The sequence below is a fragment of the Heterocephalus glaber genome, unplaced genomic scaffold, assembly GCF_053883595.1.
Source record: "Heterocephalus glaber isolate CG9 unplaced genomic scaffold, H.glaber_assembly_v1.0 deba00001729, whole genome shotgun sequence".
NCBI lineage: Eukaryota > Metazoa > Chordata > Mammalia > Rodentia > Bathyergidae > Heterocephalus > Heterocephalus glaber.
Window position 1 is genome coordinate 10,157,014 of NW_028258440.1, and position 26,995 is coordinate 10,184,008.

Here is a 26,995-nt window from a genome sequence, read left to right on the forward strand (position 1 = left end):
TAAAGTATGTGCCTTAGTTTCATCTGCAAAATTAGAATACTAATACTGGTAGTGCATATACACACATCTTTTCTGAGTATAAAATGAGTATTAAATGAGCCCTTATAAAAATGCTTGGCCTATAATAAGCACTCAATAAATGTCATGTTTTCAGCACTGCTGTTACCACTACTAACCACCGCCACTGTTGCTCTGTATCACAAACTGACATTAAGTAAAAAGAACACAAAAATGGATAACAAACACGGCCTTGTGGTTTTGTTGGAAAACAAAGAGCTATGTGATTCCAACAAATATAAGCTGCTATTTTTTGGAATGATTGCATACTGGACATTCAAATTTATCATTTTGACTGCTAAAATGTTACCTTATATACCATGCAGAGGTCACCAATCTTCAAGGAATTCAGCTCCAGTAAGATATGCTTACTGATAAAAATAAAATAGTATAGCTGCTTATTTGATACTTCAAAGGCAACTACATCTTTTATATTGTTTTAGGGTAATGACTGAATGATCAGTTATTAAGTATGGAAACATCTCTCACTTTTGGTTTAAAAATTATCAGAAAGTGAAGGTGAGATTTATGAAAAATAATCTGTTGCAGGAACATATTTAAACTTCATTTATTAATTAGATGACTAATATGGCTGTGATAAATATTATGCAAGTTGAATCAAAATTAACAGCAGAAAGCTGTCCCATCATTTGACAAAAGATTAAGACCCAATTCAGATTTTTATGAAGTTGAAGATGAAAACAAATCTTTCTACCTTCAATTATTCCTTACCTCTAAACAATACTCTTAGTTATTCATTGATAAACATGGATATAAAGTACTATCAGAGGGAAATACAAAACTTTTTGTTGCTGTTTTTACAGTTTTTCAAAATGTTTTTCTTAGTACATTTTTTCACTCATTAATGTTACAGGTACATTTTAGGTATACGATATGCTGCCATTCACTATTGGGAATTTGTAACTTTACATGATATATCTTGGTTCTTTTTTTCTCTTTCCCCTACCCTCTCTTCAACCCTTCCACCACTCCCTATTTACAAAGACTTTGTTTCCATTTTTCCTTTTCTCATATTTATTCCTTTCCCTTCTTTCTTTTCCCCTACCCCTCCCACTTCGCCTTCCCCTTTGCCCCTTTTCTTCCTATTTCACACTATCTATTGTGCCTTTTCATCCTTATTTACACTTTCAGTTTCTCACACCAGAGAAACTATTCAGTACTTACACATCTGTCCTATTATTTCACTTAAGAGTATGGTCTCAATGTGCATCCATTTAGCTATAAATGTCTCTAATTTCTCACTCTTTATGGCTGAGTAATACTCTATTTTATTAAAAAAAGACACATTTTCTTCATCCAGTGTCCAGTTGATGGGCACTTGGGCTGTTTCCAAATTTTAGCTATTACAAAGTGTGCCGCTATGATCATAAGTGCACATATATTGCTTTGGTATGATTCTTTTAATTCTTTTTGGGAACATACCCAGCAGGGGAATAGGTGGGTCAAATGGGACCTCTAATACCAGTTCTTTGAGGTATCTCCACACTGATTTCCACAGTGTTTGCACCAGTCTACACTCCAATAACAGTGGAGCAGGGTTCCTCTTTCCCCACAGCCCCTCTAGCATTTGTTATTGGTTGATTTTTTGATAGCAGCCATTCTTTCTGTGGTGAGGTGGAATCTAAGCCTTGTTTTCATTTGCATCTCTCGAATGACCAGTGATGTTGAACATTTTTTCGTGTATTTATTTGCCATTTCTAATTTTTTGTCTGAGAAATGTCTGTTCATTTCATATGCTCATTTTTGGATTGGGTGTTTAAATTTGGGAGGTCTGATTTTTGTGAGTTCTGTATATATTCTAGATGGTAGAACTTTGTCTGAGGAACAGCTGGTAAAAATTTTTTTCCCACATTGTGGATTGCCTCTTCATGCTGTTGGTGGTTTCTCTTGCTGTGCAGAAGCTTTTTAATAAAAAGAGATCCCCTTGTTGATTCTTTGTGACTGTTCACGTGCAACTAACATTTTGTTCATGAAATCTTTTCCTACGCCAATGTCTTCAGGAGTTCTACCTAATGTCTCTTGCAGCTGATTTAGTGCTTCTGTTTTAATATTTAGATATTTAATCCATTTCTATTTTAGTTTAGTGCATGGTAAGAGATACAGTTCTAGTTTTAATCTTTGGCAAGTTGCAACCCAATTTTTCCAGCAACATTTATCAAAGAGGCTATCTTTCCTCCAGTGAGGGTGTTTAGCTCCTTTCTCAAAGATGAGGGGGCTGAATGTATCTGAAGTTGTTTCTGCATCTTCTAATCTGTTCCACCGGTCTTTGGGTCTGTTTCTTTGACAGTACCATGATATTTTACCACAGTAGCTTTGTAGTGTAGTTTCAAGTTGGGGATTGTGATACCCCCTACCTTGTCTTTGTTGCCTAGAATTGCTTGTGTTATTCTGTCTCTTCAAGTTCCAAATAAATTTTGGGATTGTTTTCTCAAGGTCTGCGAAGTATGCTGCTGGAATTTCAGTTGAGATTGTATTGAATCTATATAGCAGTTTTGGAAGTATAGACATTTTCACTATATTGGTTCTTCCTACCCAGGAGCAAGGGATGTCTTTTCATTTTCTGATATTCTCTTCAATCTCTTTTTCCAAAGTGCTATAGCTTTCAGAGTAGAAGTTTTTGATTTCTTTCATTAGGTTGATTCCTGGATATTTCATTTTTTTTGAATGCTATTGGGAAGGGAGTTGTTTCTCCAGTTCATTTCTTAGTGAGTCTGTTGTTTTATGTACAGGAAAGCTATTGCTTTTTGTGTGTTGACCTTGTATCCAGCTACTCTACTGAATTTGGTGATTAAGTGTAAAAGACTTTTGGTGGGGTTCTTGGGATCATCTATATAGAATATCATGTAGTCAGCAAATAATAACAATTTAACTTCTTCATTTCCTTTTATTTCTTTATTTCTTTTATTTCTTTCTCTTGTCTAATTGCTATGGCTAATGTTTCCAAAACTATATTGAACAGGTGTGTTGATAATGAATATCCTTGTCTTGTTCCTGATTTTAGTGTGAAGGATTTCCCACACATTTAGTATGATCTTGGCTGTTGGTTTTTCATAAATGGCTTTTATCAAGTTGAGGTAGATACTATCTATTTCAATTTTTTGTAGGGGATTTATCATGAATTCATGTTGGATTTTGTCAAATGCATTTTCTGCCTCTATTGAGATGAACATATAACTTTTGTACTTTGCTCTATTAATATAGTGTATTACATTATTGTATTTATTACATTTATTGATTTGCATATGTTGAACCATCCCTGGAATGAATCTTACTTGGCCAGGGTGTATGATCTTCTTGAAGATCTTTTGCATTCTATTTGCCAGTATCTTGTTAAGGATTTTTGCATCTAGGTTCATTAGTGAGAGTGGCCTGAAGTTCTCTTTTTCAGTTGGGTCTTCCTCCACTTTGGGGATCAAGGTGATGCTTGCTCCAGGAATAAATTTGGGAATATTGCTTCCCATTCAAATTCATTGAAGAGTTTAAACAGTAGTAGCAATAGTTCCTCTTTAAATGTCTTGTAGAATTCAGAAGTGAAGCCATCAGTGACAGGGCTTTTCTTAGTTGGTAAGTTTTTAATTACATTTCAAATTCTATTTTTGATATTGTGTTATTTAGAATTTGATTCTTTCTCTGTACAGGAAAGTTTTAGTCTCATATAATCCCATTTGTTGATTCTTGCTGCTATTTCTTGTGCAGTTGTGCTTCTGTTCAGAAAATCCTCTTCTATACTTATGTCTTCAAGTGTTTTACCTATTTTATCTTCCAGTAGGTTTAATGTTTCTGTTTTAATGTTTAGATCTTTGATCCATTTTGATTTGAATTTAGTATACAGTGAGAAAGATATGAGTCAAGTTTCATTCTTCTGCAAACAGTCATCCAGTTTTCCCAACACCACTTGTTGAATGGGCTATCTCATCACATCATCCAAAAGATCACATATAATGACCAAGTAGGTTTCATCCCAGAGATGCACAGATTACTCAAAGTAGGGCTGGGGATTTATTCAGTGGTTTCGCCACCTGCTGCGCAAGCATAAGGACCCGAGTTTTTTCTCCAGTACCAAAAAAGTAAAAGATTACTCAAAGTATGCAAGTCAATACAGTAATACCTTGGTTCATGAATGTTTCTGTTCATGAATAATTCAGTTCACAAACAGAAGTGTTCAGCAAAATTTGGTTCTATTCTCGAATTCAGTATCAGGTAATAAACATGATGATGGCCATCTTCTCCACATGAACACAATCACAGTCTTCTTCCCCAGAATTATGGAACAAATGTACCACTGTAAATGTAGTACACCACAGAAAAAGAAGCAAGGTCAAAAACCACATGATCATATCAATAGATGCAGAGAAGTCTTTTGACAAAATCTAACATCACTTCACAAAAAAAAATCTGAAGAAAACAGTTATAGAAGGATGACATCTGAATTTGGTAAAAGCTATTCTTGACAAACCAAGATCCAGTATCATATTAAAGGGAGAAAAACTAAAATCATGCCCTCTAAACTTAGGAACAAGACAAGGATGCTCAATATTACCACTTCTATTTAACATCACAATTGAAACATTAGCCATAGCAATCTGGAAATAGAAACAAATAAAAGGGACACTTATCAGAAAGGAAGAACTCAAATTACCATTATTTTCAAACAATATGATACTCTACATAGAAGACTTAAAGAACTCCACCCAAAATATTTTTAGAAGTAATAACCAACTTCAGCATGTAAGATACAAGATCAAAACACTAAAATCATTAACACTTGTGTACACCAATAATGAACTCAGTGAGAAGGAAATTATAAAAATAATATCATTCATAGTAGCTTCACGAAAAATTAAATACCTAGAAATTAGTCAAACCAAAGAAATGAAAGACCGACACAAAGAAAACTAAAGTATTCAGAAAAGGGAGACTGAAGAGGAAAATTGGAACTCAAAAAATGCCCCCTGCTCCTGCATGGGCAGAGCCAATACTGTCAAAAGGGCCATACTCCCAAAACTGTTATACAGATTTAATGCAGTCCCAATCAAAATACAAACAGCATACCTTACAGATCTAGGGAAAACAATCCTCAAGTTCATATGGAACCAGAAGAGACCCAGAACAGCAAAGGCAAACTTGGGAAACAAGAATAATGCAGGAGGCCTTGCAAAGCTGACTTCAAGTTATACTACAAAGCAATAGTGATAAAAACAGCATGGTACTGGAGCAAAAACAGATAGATGGATCAATGAAACAGAAGAGAGCATACAGAAACATCCTCAGACACATTCAGATATTTGATCTTTGACAAGAGGATAAAAAGCATACATTGGAAGAAAGATAGCCTATCCTCTGGCTCATTTTGAACCATATATCAATAGTATGTGGGACATACTGGAAATGGAACTGCCTTCTAGTGCTGAAAGATTGATCACACATCAATAGCTGACTTTTAGTCAAATGGCCTTATGTCACATCCAGTGCTGAAATACTGAAAGTGATTAGAATTTCAGACAAAATGAGAACCTGCTTAGAATTTGAAGACAGGCCAGTTAAAGGACTAGATCTGCAATCCCCAGATAATGCTGCATGAGAACAAACAAGAGCTTTCAGGAAGCTGTAATCTCACCTAGAACTCAAAGTAAGATGCCAAAGACTGTCCAGGCACTAAACAGCATGGGAGAATTCTCAAATAGAGAATTTGAAGGAAACTCAATGAAATTGAAGAAAATCCAGAAAAATGATATACATCCTAACCAACTTTACAATGATATAGAAACAATTTTGAGTTAAAAAATTCAGTGAAATTAAAAAATATGTAGTAGAAGTCATTGGTAGCAGGATAGATCCAACAGAAAAATCAGTTATCTCAATGACAGGCTATTTGAAAATACAGCCAGAGGAAACAGAAGAAAAGAGAATAAAAAGGAATGAAAAAAGCATATGGGAACTTTAAGATAGCTTAAAAGAAGCAACTATTTGAGATATACAAGATCAAGAAATACCGGAGAATGAGCCAAAGGGGCAGAAGACTTTCTCAAAAAGACAATAACATAAAATTTGCCAAATTTAGAGAATGATAAAATAACTAAGTATAGGAAGGCCAAAGGTGATCAGTCATGTAATTTGACCACGGATACCCTGAGACATCCTGTAAGTAAACTCTCAAAGATGAAAGAGAAAGATTTGCAAAACTGAAAGAAAAAATAATAGAAATATCCCAGTTCACTTGATAGCAGTCTTCTTACTAAAAACTTTACAAGCTAGAGGAAAGTATGAGCATTTGGGAAAAAACTGCAAATCAAGAATATTGTACCCAGCAAAGCTATCCTTTTAAACTGAAGAAAAAAGAGATATTCCTAGACAGACAAAAGCTGAGGAATATATATCCGCCAGAACTGTGCAACAAAGATTGCTAAAGCAAATTCCTCAAACTCAAAGAACAAGATACTAATGAATAAAATAAAATATGGGGAAGTATAAAACTCATTACAAGGAGTAATTTTACAAATTTCAAATATTGTAATATTGTAAACACAACAAATAAATCATTTATATTTTTACTATGAATAGAACAAAAATTACAAAAATAACATTATTAAGATAAGAGAGAGGTAATATATAAAGATGTGAAATGAGGGAAGTGGATTCAAGTGTACAATTTTTATTAGCACATTTTCCTTTTATGTTTTCAATTGTTATATATCACTTAACTTGTTATCATTTAAAAATAGCTAGCTACAATCAGAAGAATTTTATATAAGTCTCATGGTATCCAAAAGGCAAAATTCTATTTTACAAGAAGCAAATGTAAGCAAGGAATGAAAACATAGTATTAGAGTAAATCACTTAACCAAAAAGGCAGACTAAAATAGAGAAAAAATGAACTATAATAAATCTAGAAAACAAGCAATAAAATGGGTGTAGTAACACCTGACCTATATAACTGCACTTCATATAAATGGATAAAATTCTCAAATTAAAAGATACAGAGTGCCTAATGGATTAAAAATAATAGGCAAGTAGGGCTGGGGATTTAGCTCAGTGGTTCTGGCACCTGCCTCACAAGCACAAGGTCCCGAGTTCGATCCCCAGTACCAAAAAAAAAAAAAAAGATACTATAGGGCCGGGAATTTAGCTCAGTGGTTCCGCCTCGAAAGTGCAAGGTCCAGAGTTTGATCCCTGGAACCAAAAACAAACAAACAAATAAAAATAATAGATAACTATATATTGCTTAGGAGAAATGCACTTCACATGATTTATCTGTTAGTCACCTTTACACCACTGTAACATAATACCTATGATAAACAGTTTAAGGGAGGAAAGATTTATTTAGACTCATTGTCCCAGCAGTTTCAGTCCCTTGTCACTTGGCACCGCTATTTCTAGGCCTGTGGTGAGGCAGAAACATCGCTGCAGAAGGACATGGAGGAGGAAAGCTACTCTCGTGATAATAGCTAGGAAGCAGAGAGAGACTAGAATGAGGCAGAGAGCCTGTGCTAATGGGTACACCCTGCTTTTGCTGTTATTCTATCGAAGTCCCCAGTTCATTGGATGGTACTGGCCACATTCGGTGTAGAGCTCCCACATCAGTTTTCAGTCTTACATGCCAGATATCTCTGGAAATGCCCTCACTTAGGTGATTCTCAATCCAATAAAGTTGACAGTCATGATTAACCTTCAGAGACTGAAAATAGAGGAAAAAAATAAAATAGTCAATGCAATTAGAAGACAAAAGAAAGAGTATTCTAAAATCAGATAAAATAAGCTTTAACTCAAAAAGAGATAGTAAAAAGTCATTATCTAGGATAGATCACACAAAAGGTAACAAGGCAAGTCCCACCAAACTTAGAGAAGATTGAAATCATAAAGGGTCTTTTCTGACCATAGTGCAATACAGGCAAAAAAGGATAAGAGGGAAAGCCTTGGAAACTGTAACAAATATATTGAATCAAAAAGGAGATTTTAAAATTACTTGAAACTAATAAAAATTGGCTGGAACTTGTGATCCTCTTGCCTCAACTTCCCATACTGATGGGATTACTGTCCCTTCTTGCACTATCATTATCAATTTTGTGTATCAGAGTTATAAAATTCTCATAAAATGAGCAGGAGAAACACCCTTTTCTCTGTTTCCTGAAACGTTTTCAATAACTTTTTGAATAAAAGTCTTTATAATACTGATTTTTAAATATTCTGCGTGTTTTGATTTTTTTTTTCTATTTCTTTTTTTTCCATTAAGTTTATTGGTACATTTTAGGTATAAAATACAGTTACATTCATCATTGGGATCTTGTACCTTTACATGATGTATCTTGGTTCTTTTGATTTAAAGTTGTTTCATTGTTCTTAAAGTATAAGTATTTAGGGCCAGGGATTTAGCTTAGTGGTTACATTGCCTGCCTCACAAGCGCAAGGACCGGAGTTCGATCCCCGGTACCAAAAAAAAAAAAAAAAAAAGTGTAAGTATTTAACAGGCTCCATTATAGTTTATTAATTAACCCATTATTCACTTTCACTTAGTAATTTCACCACTAGGTGTTTTAATTTGTAAATATAACTGTTCCACACATAAGCTTTATTTGGGTACACATCCAGTGACAGATTTGCAATGCAAGGGATGTTCCTCACAGCATGAGATTTCCTAAAGACTATTGTGGTACTATCATGCAGAATAGGAAGAGGGCGATGTGACTGACTCCCAGGGGAGAGGGAAATTAAAGAAGTGGCTCATATCTCTGGGTGATGTCACTCAGCAACATTTTGGGATATCTCTGGGTCAGAGAATTCTGAAGGGCAACAATGGCTTGGGTGCTTTATGGCCACAGTGTTTATCTTATCTGTGGCTAACAGATGTGCTGTTACACAAGGTATGCAAAGCAGGCAGATTCTAACTGGCTAAAAATCTGCTTCTTTGGGATATGTTTTAAAAAATTGGATGTATAAAAATTTGAGTTTGGTGCCAGAGGGCAGTTGGACTAAAGAGTCTCTGAGTACTTTGAAAAAATAAACAACCTAGATGCTAGTATATAGAGGCCATATTTGGCTGATTTATATATCACGTTTTTAAAAGGCAAAGCAATATGCCATCTTGCCTGAACTGTTATGCTTAGCTCTTTACCAGTGAGCATGATGCTGAAAGTTTATATTTCAAGTCTTCTTTTAAAATTCTTCTAAACTCTAGTAGTAACTTCACAATATTGGTGATAAAATAGCTAGTTCTTAGTAGCTACAGCCAAGATTTGGTCCTTTTTATGAGAAAAGATCCCTAAAATATAAAATGTTAGAAAGGAAGGATTCACGGAGCTATACCATCTGCTCTAGTATTTCACATAAAACATGAAGAAATTGAGTTAAAGAAGCTGAAATGACTTATGTATAGTCATATAGTTAATTACTGTACCACGACTAGGGTTTAAGTCTCTTGGTTCCCTAGCCAATACTTTTCCTCCTGTACCATAATGGGCTCAACCCAGTAGCTGTATTTATAATTTTACAAATAGGATCCATTAATTGTTTTTCACTGATATGCTCCACTTATTTTACATACATTCCTCATTTTATCTTTATCAAAATCTTATATTACAAATGTGGAAACAAACTAAAAATGTGAACAGAAATAAATCCGGAACTATGCTATAAGAATCCATTCACAATCCCTTCCTCTTTGTGCTACATAATGGTGACAGTAAAAGTATAGATAGAACTGAATACAGTTAATGCTGCACTGAAATTTTATGATAATCAATATTTTCTTTTCCTAAATTAATTACATGAGTGTTATTTGAAGACAGCAACAGTGAACAATTAATCTGAATTCATTGTTAACAATGGATGATCATTTCAGTAGATGTTTTTATGACTATAAATAACTTTCCGCTTGTTCAATAATAACTTTATCTTCACAAGAGAAAGTGTACATGCAATATGAAGAAAGCACCACTTAGATTTTGTTTTGTTGTGTTCATTATTGTTTTATTTTTTATAGGCAAAGTATAATAATACAGAGAATTTACCATATACTCTTATCACTAATTCATGTGACTCAATCTTTTAAAAATATCAGCTTTTGTGAATGTGTTTATTTATTCTCTTGGGTTATGGAATTAAAGTGATGAGTGCTTACAATTTGCTTTGATGTTCTTCTTAAGGGTTAGGCACATTTTCCTCTTTAGATGATATGAGTGACATATTTAAAGCTAATTTTTGGCCTCAAATTTTAAAAAGCTAACTCTACATTAAGCACAAAATTTATGTTTTTATGCAGACAAGAGGAAAGCAAGAGAATCTGCTGTGAAAGGTAAATATTTCAGAAATATTTGGAGTATGGATATATCAAAGTAAGTTATGCTGATAACTGGTCAATCTTAGAACATAGATCATTTAAAACTAATGCACTTCACTGGAGTCATGTTAATTTTTAAAGAAAAAGATATTCTCTCCTTAGTTTATTAGTCCTCCTTTATTGCTTCTAGTACAAAGTGTTCCACAAGGAAAATAACACTGATGACCAGACACTAGCATTTTATAAGTGTCTCTGGCATTAATCAGTGTGCTTGCATCCAAGGAGCTATTATTTTAGCCACATTTAAATCCTGATTGCATTTTATTCTGCCTTGGCAATGTTCACAATGTAATCTTCATTAGAATGTATTTTAAGCTTTCACATGCTGGCATGGCCGTTATTTGTATCCTGCTCTGTGAGCAGTAAATCATGTGGAAGATGCTTACAGGTAGAGTTCCTGGATCCAAAATTTGCCTCCTTTATTGTTTCCATTTTTTTTTTAGTGTTTCTCAAGAATTGAAAAAGTTTATCATATAACTATCTCTGGAAACTCAGCACAAAAACTAGAGAATCCCATATCCTTAACACTTTCAAATAAATTTAAAGTCATCTGCCCAGTTTCTCTAGTATCTTCAGTCTGTTGAGTCCACAAAAAGTAGATTGGTATGTCCAGGTATCTTGGTATATGTCATAACTTTACACAATTACTTCTAATACTTTGAGTAGTTTGTGAAAATGTTAAACGGTTTAATATTCTAAAGCTGTTATTACTAACTGTACATTTGTGTCCTTTTTCTCAGATTTCTTTTAATTCGCTTCGGCTTGGAACCCTCACACTTGTTCCCTTCCTGTTAGTAATGTAGAGCTCTAATATAAGGAAACATTTATGATGAATTTGCCAGTAAAAACAATGTAAATTAAATCAAGTTTGGCTTTCAGATTTAGCTTCCTATAGCATGTACCCTTTTCTTTTGCTTGCTATTTGGGGCTTATCTGTGGCACTTTCCATACATAATGTTTAAAATCATGGTATTCTAAATCAGGGACACTTGAGTGTGAATCCTAGCTCCCCAGTCATAACCTTATGACCTAAGGCAGTGATTTCATTCATTTTTTAAATGATCGTTTCCCCTAAGGCAGTATTTTTAACAGGGTAATTTATTTCACCTTGCCCCATCCTGCAGGAATATTTGCCAAGGTCTGGAGATATTTTAGGCTAGTGCATACAATTTAGCTATATAGACAAGAGATCAGAAGTGCTACTAAACATTATACAATGCACAGGACTGTCTAATAAAACAAAAAATCACATGATCCAACGTATCAATAATTTCCAGATTAAAAAACATGATAAGGCACAGTGTTTTTTAACCTTTAAGTGACCTGATATTTTTTTTAATTCTTTTATTGGTACATTTTAGGTATACAATACATGTACATTTCTCATTGGGAACTTGTACCTTTACATGATGCATCTTGGTTCTTATTTTTTCCACATTCCCAGCCCTCCCTTCACCCCCTCCACCCTTCCCTATTTACAAACACTTTGTTTCCATTTTTTCCATTTCTCATAATTTTTATTCTCCCCTGCCCCTCCCACTTCCCCTACACTTTTGGACCTTTTCTTCCTGTTTCACATTAAGTGACCTGATATTTAAAGTAAGAATAACAGAGTTTAATGTCGGAGAACACAGAGCAATTCCCTAGTAACTTGTGTATTTTTTTTCTCCTGAGTCCTTCTAGAGATAGTAACCCCTTCCCTTTCTTACGTGTCATGTTAGTGAGTCTAGTTGCTTTCAGACCCTTTCTGTTTTCAAACCTTTCCTCCTTATAAGTTGATTTATCTCAGGTATCTGTTGTGGTGACAGAAATATGACTCACACAGCTTTCAGACCATTTAGTAAGAAACAATGAAAATACATTCCAAGAGACTTTTTCTTCCTGATTGGAATTTTCACTGCCACACAGCCTGATATGTAGGCATTCAGCAATTCTGTCTTCAAATACGTCCCATAGCCAAGCACACAGAAAGATTATAATAGCAAATACTTATACTACATTGTGTGTAAGATTTTGCCTAAGTGCTTGAAATTCTTTATTCATTTTATCATCATACAAACCCTATGAGGTACCTATTAATATCTTCATTTGACACATGGGGAAATTTGGCCAGTGAGAGGCTAAATAACTTGGCCAAGTTCACACAACTAACAAAATAGAAGGGCCAAGATGTAAAACTAGGATATCTAGTTCCAGTGTTTCTAGAGTCTGCACCATTAGACACTGTACACATATGAGTCTCAAACAAAGAATACTGGAGGGACTTAGAGTTCCATTTTCTGTACTCCAAAGGAAAAATTTGTACTAGAATAGCAATGGAAATTTCATGATTTGGATGGGAAGAAAGGTACAGTTCAAATGTACAAAAAGAGTTTTAATAAGGATTTTAATGCAGCATAGTGGAACAAATGTACACGGACTTTGAAGTCAGAAAGACTCAGAGCCTCCTAAATCCAAGCTTCTTGAGTAAAGAAAGTTAGTGATTTTGAGCAAACTACTATAGTTTCTGATCTTCACTTTTATTTGAAAGTAAAATTAGCCAAATTTATAAAATACCTTAAATAATACCTGGTACGTAATAGGCACTTTATGAATGTTTAGTTCCACTTTTACCTTGAATACTGTGCCCACATATACCTTTTCCCAAGGGGAACTAAAAGGAACTTCCACTGAAGTGCCTTATTCTATGTAAAACCACATCCTAGAAGATATAGAAGAGATGGCAGCCTTGACAGTACAGAGAGCTTATAAATCCTCATTGTATTTTGACTGGGAATGTATCTGTAATGGTTTGGATCCTAAATATTCCAAAAGAGCCTATATGTTAAGGCTTGGTCACTAGCCTATGTTAATATTGGAAGATTACAGAGCATTTGGGAGGTGGGGAGAGTGGAAGGAAGTTATGTCCTTAGCGATATCAGCTTGAAGGGAATATTGTCATACTGGCCCCTTCTCTTTTTCTCTTTGCTTCCAAGTCACCATGAAATGAACACACCTCCTTTGAGACCTGCTTCTACCATGAAATACAGTGCTGCCACAGAGGCAAAGTGGTGAGGCCAAGCAATGATAGACTGAAAACTCTGAAATCTTTAGCCAAAATAAACCTTTCTTCCTTATAAGTTAATTTAACTCAGATATCACTTATAGTGACAGACGTCTGACTAACATAGTATTTCCATTATCTTTTAGTATGTCTCCCTACCTTAAGGATTGGGATGATATGGCAGATACATCATTATGAAAGAGCCCACTTTAGAAAAGTCATGAATTAGGGAAGATAAAAGAAATTTAGTTGTCACAAAATAACTGCTTAAAGAGAATAGACAGCTTTAGAAAATCTAGCAATGAGAGTAAATACTGTATTGAAAATATTCGATTTTGGCACTATATGCATATATACATATCTGAATTATACACACATATATACAGGTGTATGCACATACAAATATCTGTAAAATAAGCAATGATATAAAATTCACTTCTTAAAGGGTTAAAAATATTTGAAAAGCACTGGGATTTTGTTTTTGTAATAATTTGCATGGATTCATAATTTATAATTCATAATCTCACATCCTTTGTTATCACTGGGAGAACTTACAGGATGATATACAACATCAGGTAAGGAAATCTGAGACTACGAATATGCAGTATAAGAATTTCAGGTCCATCCCAAAGTTCCCTCCCCAGGGGTAGGGGCTTCTGAGCCACCATCCCACTGCTCCTGGTCCAGAGCAAGGGGCTTCTGGGCCGCCATCCAGCCCGCCGCTCCCAGCCCAGAGGAAGGGGTTTCCCAGTCACCATCACTCCCGCCACTCCCGGCAAAGAGGAAAGGGCTTTTGGGCCACTGCCTGTCCTGCTGCTCCTGGCCCAGAGGAGGGGCTTCTGGGCCACCATCCCTCCCACTACTCCCAGCACCTGTCCCAACTCTCCCAGCTCAGAGGAGGTGAGTCACACGGGCTCCAACAGCAGAACCACCCCCACGGTCAAAATGAGAAGACATGTAAATAAGTCTCAAAACCAGGCTTCCAGCTCACCTACAGCAATCCCAAAGGGAAATGAGATGGAACACTCTGATACTCAATCACCTGGACCCACTGAACTTGCAACAAAAGGGGATCTGGAAAAAATGAAATCAGAAATAATTTCTCAGATAACAAGAGAAATTGTGCTCCTAGTGCAAGACATGATTAATAATTCTGGAGAGGAGCTGAGGAACATGGTGAAATCCCAACATGGGAAACAAATGGAATCCATAAAACAGATGCAAATAGATCTCCAGGAGATGAAAATCTCCATTGAAAGTCTACACAGCAGAATGAGCCAATGTGAAGACAGAATTTCAGATATAGAAGATAAGATTGCAATTAGTGACCAGGAAAAGAAAAATTGCTTCAAAATTATATGGGAACACAAGAAATTAATCCAGCAGCTGCTAGACAATGCAAAGAAGAATAACATAAGACTGGAGTCAAAGAAGAAACAGGAGAGAGTGCAGACAACATAAAAAAACTCTTCACAGAAGTAAAGGCAGAAAACTTCCAAGCAGGGGAAAAGAACTTGACATACAGATAAGTGAGGCATATAAGACTCCAAATAGCCTTGATCAAAAATACACATAGGCATATAATTGGTAAGATTCCAGAAACGCAAAAGAAAAACAAAGTTCTACAAACAGTTAGAGAAAAGAAACAAATCACATACAAAGGAAAGCCCATCAGAATGACAGCAGACTTCTCAACACAAACCATCAAGGCAAGAGGAGCTTGGAGTGACATATTCCAAGCCCTAAAAGAAAACAGACTCCAATCCAGATTGATATGCCCTGCAAAACTATCTACAAAATTGACGGAGAAATAAGATACTTTTATGGCAAAGAGCACCTTAGGAACTTCATGAATACCAAACCAGCCCTCCAAAAACTTTTACACAATATCCTAGGAACAGACATTGAGGATAACAACCCCAGGAAGCAAAGCAGAATAAACCCATCTGGCACGATAAGAAAATAAATGTAAAGGGGGAGAACCCAACAAAAAGAAAAAGTCATGGCAATGACAAGTCAATTCGTTTCAGTTATAACCATCAAAGTTAATGGTCTCAATTCACCAATTAAAAGAAATAGACTGGCAGAATGGGTCAAGAACCAAATTCCAACAATGTGCTGCATACAAGAAACACACTTAATTCAAAAGGAAACTCATAGAATGAAAGTTAAAGGATGGAAAACAATACTCCATGTGACAGGAACCCGAAAAAAAGCAGGAGTAGCTATCCACTTTGCAGATCAAGTAGATTTCAAACCAACACTGATTAAGAGAGATGAAGAAGGATGCTATATCCTTATAAAGGGAACAATCCAAGAGGAAGAGATGACAAACATAAATATCTATGCACCAAACACTAGTGCCCCCAACTATATAAAACAAATACTAATGGACATGAAAAGTCAGATATGCACTAATACAATTGTAGTGGGGGATCTCAACACTCCACTGTCACAAATAGATAGATCAACTAGACAAAAAATAAGTAATGAAATACTAGAACTCAATCGAACTCTTGAACAAATGAACTTAACACATATTTACAGAGTCTTCCACCTCACAAAATCAGAACACACATTCTTCTCAGCTGCACATGGGTCATTCTCAAAAATAGACCACATACTCACACATAGAACATGTTTAAGTAAGTGCAAAGGAACTGAATTTATCCACTGTATATTATCAGACCATAATGCGATGAAATTGGAGATCCATAGCAAAAGAAACTCAAAAAATTTCATGAACACTTGGAAATGGAACAACACACTTCTGAATAACTGATGGGTCACAGAGGAAATTAAAGAAGAAATCAGACAGTTCCTTCACTTAAATGACAATGACAATACAACATATTGGAATCTGTGGGGCACAATGAAAGCAGTCTTATGAGGGAAATTCATAACAGTGAATATGCATATTAGGAAAACCGAAGGAGTCCAATTAAACAACCTGATGCTGAACCTCAAGCTTCTACAAAAAGAAGAGCAGGACAACCCCAAAACTCATACAAGGGAGGAAATTATAAAGATCAGAGGAGAAATCAATGCAATGGAGACTAAGAGAACAATATAAAATATCAATGAAGCCAAGAGTTGGTTCTTCAAAAGAATCAACAAAATTGGCAAACCCTTAGCCAAACTTATCTGAAAGAGGAACGAAAAGGCCCAAATACATCCAATTAGGAATGAAAAGGGTGATATTCCAACAGACCCAGCAGAAATCCAGAGGATCATCAATACCTACTTCCAGAACCTATTCGCCAATAAGAAGGAAAACACAGAAGACATGGACAGATTCCCAGACACATATGAATTATCAAAGTTGAACAAAGAAGACCTAAAAATTCTGAACACCCAATATCAGCCAATGAAATTGAAAATGTAATAAAAAACTTACCAACTAAGAAAAGTCCGGGCAGTGGTGGCTTCACTGCTGAATTCTACAAGAAATTTAGAGAGGAACTACTGCCACTACTGTTTAAGCTCTTCAATGAAATTGAAAGGGAAGCAATACTCCCAAATTCATTCCTGGAAGCAAGCATCATCTTGATAACAAAAGCAGAGAAAGACCCAACCGAAAGAGAGAACTAGAGGCCAATCTCACTAATGAACATAGATGCAAAAATCCTTACTAGGATACTGGCAAATAGAATGCAGAAGATCATCAAGATGATCATACACCCTGATCAAGTGGGATTCATCCCAGGGATGCAGGGATGGTTCAACATACGCAAATCAATCAATGTAATACACTATATCAATAGAGCCAAGGACAAAAACCATATGATTATCTCCATAGACTCAGAAAAAGCATTTGACAAAATCCAACATGCATTTGTGATAAAAACCCTACAAAAAATTGGAATAGATGGTCTCTACCTCAAACTGATAGAAGCCATCTATGAAAAACCAACAGCCAATATCATACTAAATGGTCAAAAACTGAAATCCTTCACACTCAAATCAGCAACAAGACAAGGATGTCCACTATCACCACTCTTGTTCAATATAGTTCTGGAAACATTAGCCACAGCAATTAGACAAGAGAAAGAAATAAAAGGAATAATGATAGGAAATGTAGAAGTCAAATTGTTATTATTTACAAATGACTTGATACTGTATAAAGAAGATCCCAAGAACTCCACCAAAAGTCTTCTAGACTTAATAACCAAACTCAGTACAGTAGCTGGTTACAAGGTCAACACACAAAAATCAATAGCTTTCTTCTACACCAATGACAGACTCACTGAGAGAGAAATAGGTCAAATAATTCCTTTCACAACAGCATCCAAAAAAACCTGAAATACCTAGGAATCAACCTAATGAAAGAAATTAAAGACCTTTTCTCTCAAAACTATAGCACTCAGAAAAGAGAAATTGAAGACAATATGAGAAAATGGACAAACATCCCCTGCTCCTGGGTAGGAAGGATTAATATAGTGAAAATGGCCATACTTCCAAAACTGCTATACAGATTCAATTCAATTCTAATTGAGATCCCAGCAGCATACTTCACGGACTTTGAGAAAACAATCAAAAAATTCATTTGGAGCAAGAAGAGACCCAGAATAGCAAAAGCAATTCTAGGTAACAGAGACATGGCAGGGGGTGTCACAATCCCCAACCTACAACTCTACTACAAAGCTACTGTGATAAAAACAGCATGGTACTGGCAAAGAAACTGACCTGAGGACCAGTGGAACAGATTAGAAGATGCAGAAACAATGCCAGACACTCAGCCATCTCATCTTCAATAAAGGAGCCAAACACACTCACTGGATGAAAGATAGCCTCTTTAATAAATGGTGCTGGAAAAATTGGGTTTCAACTTCCCAAAAATTAAAACTAGACCTATATCTCTCACCATCCACTAAACTAAAATCGAAATGGATTTAAAAAATAAATATAAAAATAGAAATACTGAACAAGTTGGAACAGAGGTTAGGTATAGCCATTGAAGACATTGGTGTAGGAAAAGATTTTATGAAAAGAACCTCAGTTGCCCATGAACTAGCACAAACAATCAACAAGTGGTATCTCTTCTTATTAAGAAGCTTTTGCACAGCAAGAGAAACCACCAGTAGTGTGAAGAGACAACCCACAATGTGGGAAAAGATCTTCACCTTCTTTTCCTCAGACAAATGTCTACTATCTCAAATCTATCAAGAACTTTAAAAGATCAGACCTCCCAAATTTGAAGACCCAATCCAAAAATGGGTATCTGAAATGAACATACATTTCTTAGACAAAGAAATAGAAATAGCAAATAAACATATGAAAAAATGTTCAACATCACTGGTCCTTCAAGAGATGCAAATGAAAACAATGCTGAGATTCCACTTCACTCCAGAAAGAATGGCTCTTATCATAAAATCAACCAATAACAAATGCTGACGGGGCTGTGGGGAAAGAAGAACCCTGTTCCACTGCTGGTGGGAGTGTAGACTGGTGCAACCACTGTGGAAATCAGTATGGAGATACCTCAAAGAACTAGGACTGGAAGTTCCATTTGACCCTGCTATTCCACTGCTGGGGATCTTCCCCAAAGAATTAAAAGAATCATATCACAGTGATATATGTGAACCCATGTTCATAGCAGCACAGTTTGTAACAGCTAACACTTGGAAACAGCCCAAATGCCCATCAACTGGAGACTGGATAAAGAAAATGTGTTTTTTTTGTAAAATGGAGTACTACTCATCCATAAAAAATGAGAAATTAGAGACATTTATAGCTAAGTGGATGCACATTGAGGTGATACTCTTAAGTGAAATAAATAGGACACACATGTATAAATACTGAATAGTTTCTCTGGTGTGAGAAACTGAAAGTGTAAATAAGGACTACAATGTATAATATGTAATGTGAAATAGGAAGTAAAGGGGCAAAGGGGAATTAAGTGGGAGGGCTAGGGGAAAGGAACGAAGGGAATGGGATTAATATGAGAAAATGGAAAATTAGGAACAAAATCTTTGTAAATAGGGAGGAATGGAGGGGTTGAAGGGAGGGCTGGGCAAGGGTGAAAAATAAGAACCAAGAGAGATCATGTAATGGTGCAAATTTCCAATGATGAATGTCATTATATTGTGTACCTAAAATGAACCAAAGATTAGAATGAATAATCGATAATGCAAAATAGGGAGAAAAATTCCAAAGTAGTAGGGGTAGTGGGAGGGGCAGGGGAAAGGAAAGAGGGAAAGGAAAAATGATGAGAAATGGAAAAAAGGGAAATAAAGTCTTTGTAAATAGGGAAGGGTGGAGGGTGTGAAGGGAGGGTTAGGAATGGGGAAAAAATAAGAACCAAGATGCACCATGTAAAGGTACAAGTTCCCAAGGAGAAATGTTATCTTGTTGTATACCTAAAATGTACCAATAAAAGAATTTAAGGGAAAAAAAAGTACTATGTAGATTTGTACAGTTTAAGTAGCAGGAATAATCATGGTGGATTAAGGGATTACATACCCTTTCAATTCATGGTGGAACTGTTGGGAAGAAGAGTCCTGCAGTAGTGAGTGAGATTGAATATTCCATCACCTCAGTGTGATGGAGGAAAGATGAAGATTTCAGCTTCTACCTCTGAGCAAACTTGCCCTAAGGTAAATATTCACAGAAGACACATCAGGTAAGTGCACACTCTATTACTAGTTAAGATCAGAAAACCTCTGGCAAAGTTTGTTCTTGGTGATGGGAGCAAGACCTCCTAGGGAACTCAGGGACATTTTTTGTCAGACTGGAGGTGGACCTAACCTCCTAACCCTGATCTCCACCCTAGCTCCCTCCTGACCTTGCAGCAGCTGCTTTAGGGGGTACAGAGAGCCTACAGATAACACACCCAATGGAAGGGAAGGGCCCCAGGGCCAGCCTCAAGAGTGCTCCCCCCAGTCCGGTTCTATCTAACACAATGAGTTAACACAATCTAACGAGAGATCTAACACAATTCCACAAGACATGCACCATCCAGTATAAAACAATGGCCTTAGTGTGCGTCTTTGCAATCCATGTTGGTCTTCATGTACTGTTGACTGGAAAGGGACCTGGGATAGGCACAGCTTAGAGCTAAGGGATAGAATGTATAGCCAGCACTCCCCCAAGCACTGTCTTTCTTCAATACAACCCAGTGGTCTTTCAGGAGGGGTGGTGCACAGCCATAAAAACAGCTCTGGTATGAAAAACTAAAAGTGTAAATAAGGATCAAAATGTATAATTGATATTGTAAAATAGGAATAAAAGGTCTAAAGGAGTAGGGGAAGTAGGAGGGGTAGGGGAAAGAAAAGGAGGAAAAAGAAAAAACATGAGAAAAGAAAAAAATTGAAACAAAGTCTGTAAATAGGGAAGGTTGGAGGGGTGAAGGGAGGGCAGGGGAATAGGGAAAAAATAAGAACCAAGATGCATCATGTAAAGGTACAAGATCCCAATGATGAAGGTAACTGTATTGTGTACCTAAAATATACCAATAAAGTTAATGGGAAATAAAAAACAGCTGTGACTCTCAAGAGGCGAAATCAGCAGGGATCAGAAAAGTCCTGCCTGTGTGCCTATGAATAAATAAAGCTACTTTCCTGATTTTGCCACTGCTCTTTTTTCTCGCTTGTGACCAAGGCCATCCAGGGCCATAAGCAGTTTGGTCACTCAAGTCTATCCATGAATGTCTCTTTCACATTGGCTTCCAGAACTGCAAAAATTCACCTGGATGTTATTTCAAATTATTTTACCCAAGGCACAGTACATGCAAGGCAAAGAAGATATTCCTGATTTAATGTGAATCCCAAATTATGCTCTTTCCTGTTATCTAACCAAATTCACAAAAGGATTATGTATGAACTAGATAACACTGTGTAGTTTCAATTCCTAACAAACACTGAGCAATGAGTAATTATTAGTAAGGATAAGATGAAATCAATCAAATCTGTCTTCATATATAGAATTTAACACTGAAACTATCTGCAAACTCTTCCAAGTTAATCCCTTGTCCCAACAGAGAAATTAAATACTAACAAAACTACTTCGTTTTTCACTGTCTCCTAATGAGTGCTGAAGCATCTCTCCCTCCTCTGACATCTTCTCATTCTTCCTTACTCCAGGCAGTGAGGATCTCTCTGAAGTCTGGGTCTGCCATAATCAAGGTGTTATATTTTTCAGCTCTGGGGAGAGCTTCCAGTGGGACAGGTTCAGCATTTTCAGGAACAAGCAAATTCAGTGAGGATCATACATGAAAACAGGACCTCACCTATAAAACTTAAAATCCACAAAGCAGCAAACCTGAAAACTGCTGTTGTTTCCTACAGAACAATACCATTTTCAAAGTAAAATGTCCATCCTAAAATTCAACATACTTTTATAATTCTAAAATCACATGGTTGCTACCAGTTAGGAAAAGGTTAAGTAGAAAAATGAAAAAGATAGAGCAAAAAAAGATTTTGTAAATTCAGCACCCCTAGAGTGTCAACCAGTCAGTAACAGCCATTAAGAATCCACCACCTGCACAATTTAAATGCAGTGAGAAGAAATCATTAACAGTGAGAATGATACTCAATAATCCCACTTTATTAAGTAAATGAACAGAATAAATATATAAATATGTATATATTTGTATCTACATTTTTCCATAATGACACAAAATGGTTAATTTGGGTAACAGGGTAATTCACTTACTTTCCTCTATAAGAATTTTGTTTTCAAATTTTCTATGAAGTTATGCTTCGATCAGAAGGAGGTCTTAGAAAATTAGTTTCTCTTTGGAGTGCTTTCATTCTTGGCATTCTTACTTACCTTCCTGAAATTAAAGTCAAAATCTCCACTTCTAACCAGCATGCAGAACTTCTTGCACTTATGGCAGGCCATCTGACATGGAAGATTCACACCTTTACATAGTGAGCAGACCCAATTCATTGGAATGTAATGAGGCAGACTCTTCCCACTGCTGAAATTTTTTTCCTTGTGGTTGTTTGGCCTTCTGTAGCTGAGGTTGTTGTTTCTTGTGTCTTTGTATCATACCCTGGATCCTTCTGTCCCCCACCACCATCTCCTCTTTCTGGCGGTAGCTACTACTGTCAATCAGGAGACTTGTCTGCTAGGGCATCACCAACTCTTCCTTCTGGCTGTGGTTGCTGTTGTCCCCCAAGGGAACTACTCCCTGGAGCATCACCAACTCTTCTTTCCAACTGTAGCTGCTGCTGTCACCCAGGGTGTCTGTCTCCTGGGGCCTCCCTGAAACTTCTTCCTTGCTGTGGTTACTGCTGTTCCCAAGGGAAGTCATTTCCAGGGGACACTCAGGATCTTGCTCTGGGCTGTGGTTTCTGTTTCCTCCCTGATGACGTCCATCCTGGAGGTTCTCAGAGTATGTATCTTGACAGTGGCAGCTCTGGTCCCCCAGAGGAGCCATCTCCTCCTGGGACCCCACTGCAGCCCACAAGCCCGGAAGGTAGCTCTCTGTAGGCAGCATCTATGTACATCTGCTGCCATTGCTCCTGCTGTTGTTGCTGCTGCTACTAATTCCATTACTACTGGGGACGGCACTGGTGTCAAGTATGGGAATCTCACTGGAAATAGTGCATGGAGTGGGAACTGATGTGGCACAGGCATTTGCAGAGGTGGTGACATTGGCTGGGCCCAAGGACTCCGGGGTCCTTGCAATAAAGCAAAGGTGCTGGAACTGGTATCTGGGTCCCCAAATGTAACATGCCTTGAGCCCTGGTGGCCATCACCTCCTCTGTTTGATCCTATGCACCTAGGAAACATGCTGCAGCCCCATGTTGTTTGGTTCCTGGAATAAGAACAACTTTCTGGGGCTGTTAGTGAGCCTGTGCCAACCACTCAGCCCAGAGCAGCCTCCTGCAAAACATTTCATGCTCACCCAAGCCTGCTGCAGGGAAGCTCTCATGAAGGGCAACTGTGCTGTAGCCTGGTCTTGCTCCTCATGTATCCTCTGCATCTCAGAAGCCAGAGCCCAGCAAGCTGCCATCTGCTTCTGTAGCCACTGGAGCAGTTGTGCTTGCTGCTGCTGCTGCCTGGAGACCACCTGCACCCCCAGGGCCAGCGCGCTCCAGGTACATCCCTCTTGAGGGCGTGTGGCACCTGCTGGTCAGCCAGGATCATGTGAAGGGTGTCCTCTACCTCATTCCAGGACCGCGAGCAGAAGGTCAAGTAGAAGTCTGGGCTGCCACCATTACTGTCAATTTCACTGTTAAAGAACTAGATCACATCTCATCAGTATGGCTGAAGCCGCTGGTGGGGTCCCCAACTTCCACCACCATGGCGCTGTGGCCTCACAAAGCTCTGCCACTAATAAAGATTGTGACTTGTGACAGTCAAGCTGGTCTCCCTTCAGCTCCCCACTCAGTCCTACTTGAGTCCATGGCCACTTCTGACTTTTTGCGAGGTTTCCTTCCTCCCTGAATCCCTGGTTCTCCTCGCAAAGAAGCAAGCTGATTTTCTTACAAGAGCAACCGCTTTCTGGCACCAGCGTGATACCTCATAAATGGAAGCTATGTCATAAAGGCCGCAAGGACTGCTGGGCCCACCCTCTCTCCGCGCAGCTCCACCAACAGGAAGAACAGGCAGTGTGGCTGGAGTGGGGATGCCCTAACCCCAAAGAAAGAAGGCTCTTTGGAGAATATAAGCTATCGAGTGGATGAGAGCTTCAACCACACCCACTTACACTCCTAATCGTGAGGGAAGGTGAAGCAAGTGACATCAGAGAGTGGCTGGGCAACGGAGGAGCAGCGCGACAAGAGGAAAAAGTCAAAACAGGCAAGGTACATCGGTCGGCCATGGAGTTGCATGGTGTCCTGTTCAAGAAGGTGGGGAAGGGGCAAACTGAGGGTTCTGTCAAAACTCAGGAGAAAGGAGGCGTGGAGGGGTAATGAGACAGAGGAGAGAGTAAAAGTTGGGCTTGCACTGCTGCTGTGAGGAAGAGGTTTGGGAAGGAGTGGGAGCAAGGCTCACTGTACACAAATCAAGTAAGAATCCAGCAGTTCTTACAAGATTACAAGGCCCAAGCCATGAGTGAAACCACTAGAAAAAGCACTGCTGCACTATTTGAATGGATAAGTAGCAAAGGGGAGCCAAACCAAGAAAATGTTCTGGGAAAATAGGGAGCTATTAAGGACAGGAGACCACAACAAAGGCATATGCTCTAATTCAGTGAAAAAGAGGGAAAAAATACCTCCGGACGCCACATTGTACTAGAATTCTCTGATAGGTGATGAGACAATGTGTAGGGCAAGTGAATCCTTAGTGAAGATATTGGTTATCGTATTACTGAGGGCTTCCAAAAGGTTACTGCAATCTGTGGGCAGGAGTGTTTTACTATGGAGTGTGTATAGGTGCTGCTCTTTGCTCAAGTCCTGCTGATTTCCTACCTCATTCACTACCAAAGGAAGAATTTTCTCAACTTTAAAACTCTTTGCCTTTAGTTTGGATCCCAACCTCTCCCCTTTATTCATTATCTCTCCACTGACTTCTCTATTTCTCTCTTTGCTTCTACCTCTAACTCCTTTCCAAACATGATAGGAGCCTGCTGTAAAATAATCTTGTCTACATTTTCTATGCCTTAATTTCTAACCAGAAAACTACAGAAAATAATCCTGGAGGACCAATAACACAAGTTTCTTCCAACTTGAACTCTCTGCAATATTTAATCTTTTGATGAATTTTTTAAAATCAATGATCCATTTTCTTCTGTGACATCAAACTCTGTTGTTTTTCTATTAGTCAAGCTGGCTGTTCCTTCTGAGTTCCTCTTGGCTATCTACTGAACAGTTCCACTCATCCCTTAAATATTGCTTACTGTCTGTTTTTTCTCATCACACTAGTCAAATATAGGTATTCTCCTTCGTCCCAGACATTTTCTTCATGTGATTCCATCTATTCTTATTCACAACTACCATCATTCATTGCTAAGGACTCCCAAAACTTTACATCCAGGATGTTGTGTCCCTCAAACTTCAGAGTAACCTAAATAGCAACCTCTTAGAATCCTTATTCTTCACAAGTCATGAACTCATCCATACAATACTATTTTGGACACATTTTTATCAAGTTCCTTAACATTTCTGAGAATAGACATCCTCCAAAAATTGTTGCAATGATGAAATAAAAGCATACAGTAGTCCTCTCTTATCCTTTGGGGGATAAAGTCTAAGGCCCCCAGCGGATGCTTGCAACTGTGGATAGTGTAAAACGCTATACATATTAGAGTTTTTCTACACAAACAGATTTCTTTTCCTTTCACAATTTCACAGAGAGAAGACTCCTTGTTTTTGTAGTTCTTAGCTAACTCATCATACCATTTTTTCTTTCTTTATTGAGAACTTTCACCTTTTTACCTTGAAAGAAGCACTTGATTGTTTCTCATTGTCACATCTGAAGTACAAGAATCACTATTCTTTTACTTTAGAAACATTCTTAAGGAAAATAAGGATTACTTGATCACAATGACAGCAGTACTGTGATAAACAATCTGATAACTCACATGGCTACTAAGTGACTAATAGGCAATTATACAGTATGGATATGGTAGACAAAGGGATGATTCGTTTTCATGTCGAATGGACCAGAATGGTGTGAGAGTTCATCACACTCCTCAGAACCAAGTGCAAATTAAAGCTATATTTTATTTCTGGAATTTGCAATTTAATATTTTCAGACCACAGTTTACCATGGGTAACAAAGTACAGAAAGTAAAATCATGAATAAGGGTGGACTACGGGATTAGCTAAGGTAATTATCATTTTCATTATCATCACCCTTGTAACTATTAAAGAAGCCATAAAGAAGGGGAGATTTAAGCTAGAGTTTGAACAATGGGTAGGATTTAGATGAGAAGAGTGAGGGGGAAAACAAACCTACAATTGATAAAAGATGTTTTCCTGTTTTGTATCAATTATCTGCTTGGCCAAGATCTGTACCAGGTCAGCTTGTTCTGTCATACCCAGTTGAATTACACTGCTTAATTTGTAGGACAATTGCCTCCTGTATTTTTGTTCCAGTATGTTTTTAGAAAATGGCATCTGGTCCCCCACCCACCTGCCTCAAACATTCAGCTATTTCCATGGATGCTCTTTGCTAGAACTGCACATTAGATACCACCGAGGAGGCACCCTGTGTGTACTGGCATTTGTGATATTTCAGGATCTATATTTCCTTCTGGATACTGAAGGAATCATCTGGTCCTTATAAGAAAGAAAATATATTCTGTGTATGAAAGAGAAACAGTGAAGTTGTAAAAGAGTGGAATTAGGCCTATACATAGAGTATACAGGAAAAAAATGAAAATACAAATTGAGAGGAAATATGAAAGTAAGTGATTTTATATAATGATAACAATAATACTTTCTTAGGTCAGTAATGGAAAAATACAAAAAAATGGAAAATTCTTATATGACCCTGAAATATTAAAGTTTTAATGCATTATCTATCTGTATAAAGACACAGGTAAAAATTTTCCCCGAAAATAACACTTTTTCATATGTGAAATAGTTCAACTTGCCAAGTTTTAGATAAATATTATAAGAAGCAATATTGGTTTTTTGGGGGGGGGG